The sequence below is a fragment of the Amphiprion ocellaris genome, chromosome 11 (assembly GCF_022539595.1).
Source record: "Amphiprion ocellaris isolate individual 3 ecotype Okinawa chromosome 11, ASM2253959v1, whole genome shotgun sequence".
Taxonomy (NCBI): Eukaryota; Metazoa; Chordata; class Actinopteri; family Pomacentridae; genus Amphiprion; species Amphiprion ocellaris.
The window spans coordinates 26,470,223-26,479,625 of NC_072776.1; positions in this window are offsets into that span (position 1 = coordinate 26,470,223).

Below are 9,403 nucleotides of genomic sequence, written 5' to 3' on the forward strand. Positions count from 1 at the left end.
CAGAATTTTGTGGTTACGTCATCGTCTCCCATAAATTTATTAAGAAAATCTTGTTCCATCATCCTGATGTTCAGCATTTGCGCTGTTAAAACAAATTTCGCAAGGGAATTAGTTGGTGAGTGGAGCAGAAGAATATGTCATCCTGTGATGCTATATGAGGAAGACTCCTATACGAGGAAGATGGCTTTGTTTACATTCGCCATTTGTGTGCCACATTGGATTGTGGTACTTTCGCTTTCTTTTGTTTGTTGTTTTTTTGGAAACTTTTTGCGCTTCATTATAGCTCAAGTCAGACTCTTTCGATTTTTTACTGTACAGTGTTATGTCCTAGATTATGATTTTACCACTGTGTTAGCATAGGTTAGTGACATAGGTACTCATGCACATATGTGAGTTCCGACTTACAGTGAAAATCGTGTTTGGTTGCGTCGTAGGAACGGAATTCCGACGTAAGTCGAGATTCCCTTGTATTTCTACAGAATAGGACTCTGATGATCATCAGCGGTCAAGTAGCTACTGTACTGAACTAAAAGGTATTTGAAATTTGTTTTAGCCGCCTAGGTGACTAATGAAATTACCTACATTTTGCCTTGTGATCTTCAATTAAAATTCAAATAAATACATGTAATGCTGTACAATATAACCAGACCTGCACTATGGGTGAACTCCTGACTTTTGTCAGCTCTTACAGGAGTAGGAGTGGGAAAATCCTAGACATTGTGAGAATGAATTGTTACTGCTTTTCACACAGACTTGTACCTCCTGCAGGGTGTATGGAGGTTTTAAAGGTTTCAACAATGCTATTTTGACTACCACCTAAGGATAACAAATAACTTTTGCACTTTACAATGTAAAACCTTTTGTATCCTTTTTCTCAGGACATATTCTACTCCTTCACTTGCTGTGCATGTGTGTGAATCCATTCACAGACACTGAAGTAAGCTCACAGAAATACAGACTTTTTGGATTCATGCTTTATTCAACAAAGATTGAAACCACATTTTCTATTCAGATAAATCGTGGGACTGGGGAGCAAGATGATGGTCTCATTGGACAAACTGTTAAGGACTGGGGTGCTCGATGCCAATATGCTGTGAAAAGAGGGAGAATTTTGAAAATTGGGCAGATTGATTGTGTTTCACTCAAAGTTAGCAAGACCAGTACTGTTTGGATATTACAAGTCTTGACCACAAAAGGCCATCCATTTACCATCCAAAGTGGATCTATAGCACCTTTAAACTGTAGCAAAGTTCTAACAAAGCACTTTACAATTTGTTTCTCATTCACCCATTTACACATACATTCAGACAGCAATAGCAATAGAGCTGCCATGCAAGGTGCTCATCTGCCATTAGGAGCAACCTGGGTTTCAGGTCTATGGACACTTCTCCACATAGAGGGGCCAAGGATCAAATTGCCCACTAAGGTATTGCTGACAAATCGAGCGGACACCCCCCTCTACCACGTGAGCCACAGTTGAAGTCTTTGTTTTTTTTCTTGTTTTAATAATATAAGTGTTTGACCCTCACAAACCCTCACACTGCTTTCCCCTCTCTTTTCATTCATTTTGCTTTTGTCAGTCCTCTACTCCTTCTTGGATTCACAGGTCCCATTCTGTCCATCTCGAAGAGTCAGTATCCATTTTTATCCTTTGTTGTTGGGTAGCAACACTAATTTTTTTGTTGCTAATCAGTAGTGCAATTTTTTCTTTATCTGTTACACCAACAGTCTACTGGTTTACCTGATACTGCTTTGTAAGCTGTGCAGGACAATAGGCAGCATTCCACTGTAGGAAATGTTAACAAGAATGGCCCTGCAATCTCTTTCAGTCTTTCTATTCCTGTAACTCCGAATGTATCAAAGCAATGACAAATAGTATCAAATAGTTCACATTTTGGTTAGCTTTAGCACTGAACTGAGCAACAATGCAGACTTGATTTCAATTGGTTTCATCTTCCTTCCTGAAATAACTTGACTTCAGTAAGTGTTGTGTCAGTTTCCTGTCTCCAAAATTCCAGACACTAGTGGTGCTTTGTTTCAGCTGATCAAAGTACCTGTTTAGTAATCAAGAGATCTTGAGTTCAAAACCCAGCGATAGAAAACAGGAGATGTAATAGGAAATATATTCACACAAAGAGCACTGTTGGCTTAAATTTCACACAACTTGGTTTCAATCGTTGTGGTCCACAAGGTCTTAAAATGCGTTTTGTGTTTTCATGACCTTATGATGGTTGTACAGTAGGTCTTATGCTCTTTGTGCATCTTTGCACAACTTTGACAATCTGGTTTGATTTAATTCAAATAGCCAAATCCATATGAAAATGCTTTTGTGGTGCCGTGGCTCAGCTGGTCAAGACACCTGACTATTAAGCAGGAGATTCTGGGTTCAACTCCCAGAAATATTGTTTTATGTGAGTTTCTTTTTGTGTATCTGCAACTTTAGACAAGGTTAAACTCTCCAAGAATGCAGACTAGACCTGATCAAGTTGAAAAGACAAGATTCCACCTGGTGTTGACTACATATAACAACACATCAGTGGGTAATGTAGCTTAGCTGGTCATTGCATCTGTCTTGTAAACAAGAGATCCTGGGTTCAATTCCCAGGGGCATCTTGTTATTGAGTCTTTAGACATGAGCTCTGTCTTTTTATCACAATTCATTTGGCCTCTCTACTGGTCATGTTGTCATAGCTGAGTGCTACAGCCCAACATCAGAAGGTGAAAGAGAGAAAACAGTTAGGGCTTAGAGGACTAGGAACAGTATATTATTCTTATATTAACCTCATCATTTTATGGTACAAATTTGAATAAATATCCTAACACAAATCCTAGGTGAAAATGGAAAAAGAGTGATGCACGCACAATTAAATGCACATAATACATCTTCAGCAGGGACTTACTACTAGGCATTTAACTTGTAACACATTAAGTTAAATTTCAAATTAACTTATCAACTTAAATTAAACATATAAACTTAAAATGAACACATTAACTTAACAGTAAACAAATGGTCTGACACTTTGAAAAACCCCCAGATATTTAAAAAAAAAAAAAAAAAAAAAAAAAATATATATATATATATATATATATATATATATATATATATATATATATATATAGCGCAGGAGAACATATGGACTTTTAGAAAGAAAGATTTATCCTGAAAAGAAATCATATCTCAGGATGGTGATGCTTCTTGTGCAAAAATGACATTTTATTCCAATATTTTATTTTAAAACTTCTTTCTTAAGTTCTCTGTTTCACCACGAATGGAAGACACGCAAAACTAATTCTGGGTTTTCAAATAATTCATGAAACATTAAAACTGCAAAAGAGCCCTCCTTCCCACATCAGTTTTATGAATCATCATTTGTTTATCAGTAAATTTATTTTCTTCAGTGTAGAGCAGCAGACCATAGTCAAACAGTCAACAGTCTTTTCTCTTCCTCACTGTATGTGCTACTTCTTTTTCCATGTGTATTTGTTGTTACTTCTTCCACTACTGAGTAGTTGTTTGTTTTTCTAAACACTAGCAAAGCCCTGAACAGGACTGCTCAAAATTGAGAGTGATCAAGAGCTCAGTCTTTATGAGATCCACAGAGCACTTGTTTCTGCTGTCACTCCGTTTGTTGTCAATTATGAAAAAATATCCTTTCCACAAGTAAGTTGGCCTGGTTGACTGACTGGAGTATTTCAATGGTCTGGCAGTGACTGGTGGTCTAAACTCAGCTTTTATTGTCAGGGGATGATGAGTTGTAGGTGAGCCACTCTCCAACGCAGGTGTCGATAATTGTGATTATCCGATGAGCTTGACCTGCACACATTCCACACCCGTCTCGCTCACGCCCACATGAGGAAAAGTAAAAGGAGGGAGAGCAAAAAATGAGAGGGAAAGGCTGTCACTAAGCAAATGAGGTGGGGGACATGACATAAACACTTGCTGAACATCTGCTTATCGTATATACTACATTTTTACCAATGTCCCTAAATGCTTCACATTGTGGCAACAGTTGACGCTGCCAGGCATTTGACACAGATTTACCCAAGTTGAAACTGTTTGATTTTATTGACTGTGCTGTTTTCTATTTAGCAGCATTTTCAATGAGTGAATCACATTTTAGTCATGTTTGGGATAATATCAAAATAAATCAAATTAATAACTCTTTAAACAGGGTTGGACCTCGATCAAGTTCAACTGGAATGCATTTCTGCTTTGACGACTATGAAATTGTGTTGATTCAAATGTAGATCAATAATTGACAACTGAATGAGTTTAAAATGTCCATATGTGTACATTATGTACTTAAAACAGCTAAAAATTTCATTGCAAAATTTTTGCATTCAGCATTTAACTGGTACCTGTAGGTGGTCACCAAAAAGCCTCTTACATCTTATCAAAAGTCAGGCCTCGAGTATAATGAATGTCCTTGGAAGGAAAATGTCCAAAATTACATGAAATGAGCAGTGCTCAGTGTTCTCAGTGTGAAGGGGAAAAGAAATCCTGGAACATGTCTCTATGTTTATTAATGAATTTCTTTGATGAAAAAGGGCACCTTAATTTTTTTTTTCGTATGTGTCCAATTTTTGCTCAATTAAGAATGATGAGAGTGTGATTTAGAGATGAGTAATGCAATTACTGATAAAAAGTAGTCAAGAAGTACAGGGCCTCATGCCTAATTTAAAATGCCCCAGCTTTTTCTTTGAACCTCTTGTAGAAAGATCTCTCTAGCAAATGACATACATGCATTTCTCTTATTCTATTTAGGTGAGCATGAGCAGAAAATCACTGTTTATCTTCTCCCTCCATTCTGTTACCTCTCAAGTCAATGATTACAATCTGGAATGTTCCAGATTTAATTAACTTACGTTCTTCTTGTGCTTCCCAGCAAGGATATTAAAAATGACATTATTCTGAGCTACAAATGGATGCTAAGCATCACTGGAAATCAACTCTAACAGGCTTCGACAATAATGAAATTTCAATGCCACACATGAACTGGAGACTCCTATTTATAAAGCTCCTGAGGTTCAAGACAAATTGAAATATTTTGTGTTGTATCTACTCCTAGAAGTACGTTGTTTGATATAAAAGCGTCTGCTAAAGAAAAATTAAAGAACTGTAGAATTGTAGATATTGCAGTTATTATTTTATCTTGCCTTTTATGGCTATTATGTATATGAAAAACAGCCCACACTTTATCACATATATACACTACTGTTCAAAAGTTTAGGGTCACTTAGAAATGTCCTTATTTTTTAAAGAAAAGCATTTTTTTTCAATGAAGATAACATTGAATTAATTATAAATACAGTCTAGATATTGTTAATGTGGTAAATGACTATTCTAGCTGGAAAGGGCTGATTTTTAATGGAATATGTACATGGGCTGCGAGGCCCATTTCCAGCAACCATCACTCCTGTGTTCCAATGCTACATTGTGTTAGCTAACTGTATTGAAAGGCTAAGTGGTGATTAGAAAACCCTTGTGCATTTATGTTAGCACATGAATAAAACTATGAGTTTTCATGAAAAGCATAGGATTGCCTGGGTGACTACAAACTTTTGAACGATATTGTAGAAGACTTTCTCAGTCACGTGAAAAAAGATATTGTGCTGGGAAAAAAAAAAAAAAAACTCATATATTTCCCGCTAAGACAAACAGATAAAGTGCTGAAAAAGGGGTAAAAGTGAACTGAGTTATACTTACACTTTGCTCTTAATTCATGTACTTGCAACTTTGTAACATTGTAGTATTTAAGAATTTGAAATGGAAAACTTGATCAACATTAGCTTACATTTGCCTTCTGTTGTATATTGCTTTAAACAAAAGCTTCTTTAATACGAATATAGGAGCTCAAACAACTAGCTTAGCTTGTAGCTAATGAAAAGACCTTACAAGCATAGATATATCTTTCCATCCATCAGCTACAGCCACTGAGGAGGGTCACGGGGGCTGGAATCCATCCCAGCTGACATGAGGCAAGAGGCAGGGTTCACCCTGGACAGGTCGCCAGCCCATCACAGGGCCACAGAGAGAGACACAACCAAGCAGAATCACCAATTAATACATTACCATGCATGTTTACTGATGGTGGGAGAGAGTCTGAGCACCTGGAGAAAAGTCACACCGGCACAAAGAGAGCATAGTCCACACAGACAAGTCCCAAATGACCAGCAGGTTGGAACTCAGAAGCAGCAGTTCTAACTACTAAACTTACATGTTAAATGTTCTTCTTATTAAATGGTTTTAACTTTTCTTTCATAAGACAATTAAAATCAACACAAAAAATCTGTCACCCTACTATTTTAACTGAACTTTGCTGCAATATGGCCACAACAGAGAGGCAATTCTCAAGCCACTATGTGGTATCTACATGTATATACACAGTTAAACACAAAATTCCATATCCATGAAAAAATTTAATTTGTAGTGGATCTTTATTTTACCAATAGGTTTTTTCTGCTTGGAAATGTCACAAACAATTGACATACGACAAAAGGATATCATGTTAGAGAAATTATAGATTAATTTTACCTGTCTTACTTTTTTACTACTCTTTGTGAAGATCCTTATGTCTTTGAAATATTTATCAAATCATCACCTCTTTGGCTGTATGTTTTAGATCATTTTCTTGTTAAAATGTTCAATGTTGCCCAAGGACACATTTTTCTGCAGACGACCTCATGTTGTCCTCCAGAATCTTAATGTCCTCTTTTCTCACGATGTTATTCACTTTGACAAGGTTGACTGGTCTATTGGCGGAAAAACACCATCAAAGCATTGCATTCCCACCGCCATGTTTGACTGTGGGGAGGGTGTTCTTGGGGTTAAATGCTTCTCATTCTTTCATCCTTATGTCCAAGCAACTTCATTTCCGTGATATCTGACCACAGAACTAATGACCAAAAGATTTCTTCTTTGTTCAGGTGATTTTTTGTGTCTCTGTCTTGCAGAGGTGGAAACTACTTGGTTGGTGTCCATGGAGACCAGCCTTGTGTAGTGGTGCACTGTGGTCAGTGCCATGTTTGGATATTGTGTGGCAGCCTTTCCTTATCTTGTGAGCCACAATGCACAACTCTGTGTCAGTGATAAAATGTAACAGCGAGCTCAAACAACACAGTGTCTTATTCTGTTTTGTTAGTATTTAATGTCATTTTCAGCCAGAGAAAACCTATTGGTCAATTAAAATTCACTATAAAGCAAAATCATTCATGGATATGAATAATTGTAGGCTTAGCTGCATCTGTAGCTTCGTTCTTTGCTTTTAGAATATGAACCATTGAATCGAAACAAACAATCTTGTTTCTCTTTATTAAAAATTCAAACACGTCTGCACATGGAGAAAAAACAGAATATCTGAGAGGGAGTGTTCCTAAAATGTGTACCCATTACATGCTCTGATGCCCTATCAGTAAGGTTGGGTATTGCTGTTCTCTCAGTAAAATAGAGAAAAACTCGCATGCTTTGCTGAGTGAATGCATTTGAGAGTTGGTATCACAGATGGAAAAAAAAAAACAATATTGCTGTTAAAATTACTAACTTATTAGTAACTCCCTATAGCTCTGGCTTAGCTTAACCTAACTTAGCCTGTTAATCAAGTGAGGCACTGCTACCAAACATCAGTTATACAGTGCGGTTTAGGCATCCGCCATGGCCTTGTTGGTGAACAAATGACAAGTTTTATTTATTCCAATTTGATTCTTTGAAAAAGTGGCAGCCCCTGACAACATGCCACTCCTTTGTCAACTATACTGAAGCTGTGTTGTTGAGTGAGACTCCACAGAGGCACTTATTTGCTGCAATAAACATATCGTGTCATTCAAGAAAGAATTTTAACAGCAGCCAATCCACCAGGAGAGACAAAGTGGCTCTTGCTTGAAATGACTCCATCAGTCACTTTTTCAAGGAGTGCACCACAAAGAGTGCAGCTGAGCACAAGCACCAGTAGAGACTTCATTTTAGGTTTCTATGCTTCAGTTAGCGTCATGCTGGCATTTTGAAAGAGCCTGCAGCTCAGCCAGAGTTATTCCCAGACACAATTGTTCGTGGTGAGACTTCAGAACACACACACACATGCACACGCACACACACACACACACACACACACACACACACACACACACACACACACACACACACACACACAGAGAGACAGAGACACAGAGACATAGATCACTGTGACTTCCTGACTATGGACTGTGAAAAGACATGAAGACAGGGTCTTAAGATAGGGTCAAGGGGAGGAGAGGTCAGCTCCAGGACACAGATGAGCCATGGAGAGAAAGCGAGGGAAAGAAGTAGAAAGATGGATGAGAGGTAGGTTCTTGCCCGTTAATCATTGCAGGACCATGTATGTGTGCTTAGTGTGTCATTGACTCTGCTTAGATAAAGAGTTCAAATCTGATATGTTGTATGTTTTTCCAAAGTCTGAGCAGAAAAAGAACAGCTTTATGTTTTTTTTAAGAACCATGCTTGTTAAAAATACCTGCTTATTTTCCAAATGCACAGTCTCCCTTCTCCTTTACTTTGAAAGCAGCACATGCAACAAAATGAGACGTTAACAGGACAGCCCACAGCTACCCGTTTCTTGTCAAATAAAAATGTATAGTGATGTGAAAATCTTGTTGACCGCATTCTTTTTTTTGTTTGTTTCTGGCTAATTGCATCTAGAACAGCAGCTGTTTATTATTATGAGCCCTCAAGGTTTTGGCTTATTGCAGACAGGAGAAGGTTAGCAAGAGGGTTAGTTGTTTTACACAATGCAACAATAAGAAAAGTAAGAAAAAATAAACCTTTGGCTTTAACTATCTGGGAACCTTTGAGATTATCTTAGGACTTTAAAAGTGGTTATGAGCCTAAGGCTGGGGTTATATGACATTTTTGCAGTGGTAGTGCAGAGAATAGGACCTGGCACATGTTTGACTTTACTTGAAACAAAATAACTGCATTATGTGTGGAGAGTTTTCTGATTTGTGCTGCATGTTGAGTAAATGTAAACAGGCTTCCTGATATGCTAACACATTCACTCATATTCACAATCAGGATTGGAACAAAAATGATCTACTACAGGGGCGCCAAACTCATTGTAGTTCAGGGGCCACATACAGCCCAATTTGATCTTAGGTGACCGGACCAGAAAAATCAAGCATAATAAGGGTTCCACCAAACTAAACTCTTTCTACTAAAGCTGCTGACTGACATTACATAGCCCTATCTTCAGTGTGTTCTCTGTAATTTTTACACTTTTCAAAGTCATCCCATGGGCTGGATTGGACCCTCTGGGAGGCACGTTTTGGCCCATTTTCCATATGTTTAACACCCCTGGTCTACTATACATTACTCAGTAGGGCATTTAATTAGACCAGCCCACCTTTCTCTTTAGACTTCTTCTAAAGCTTCCAC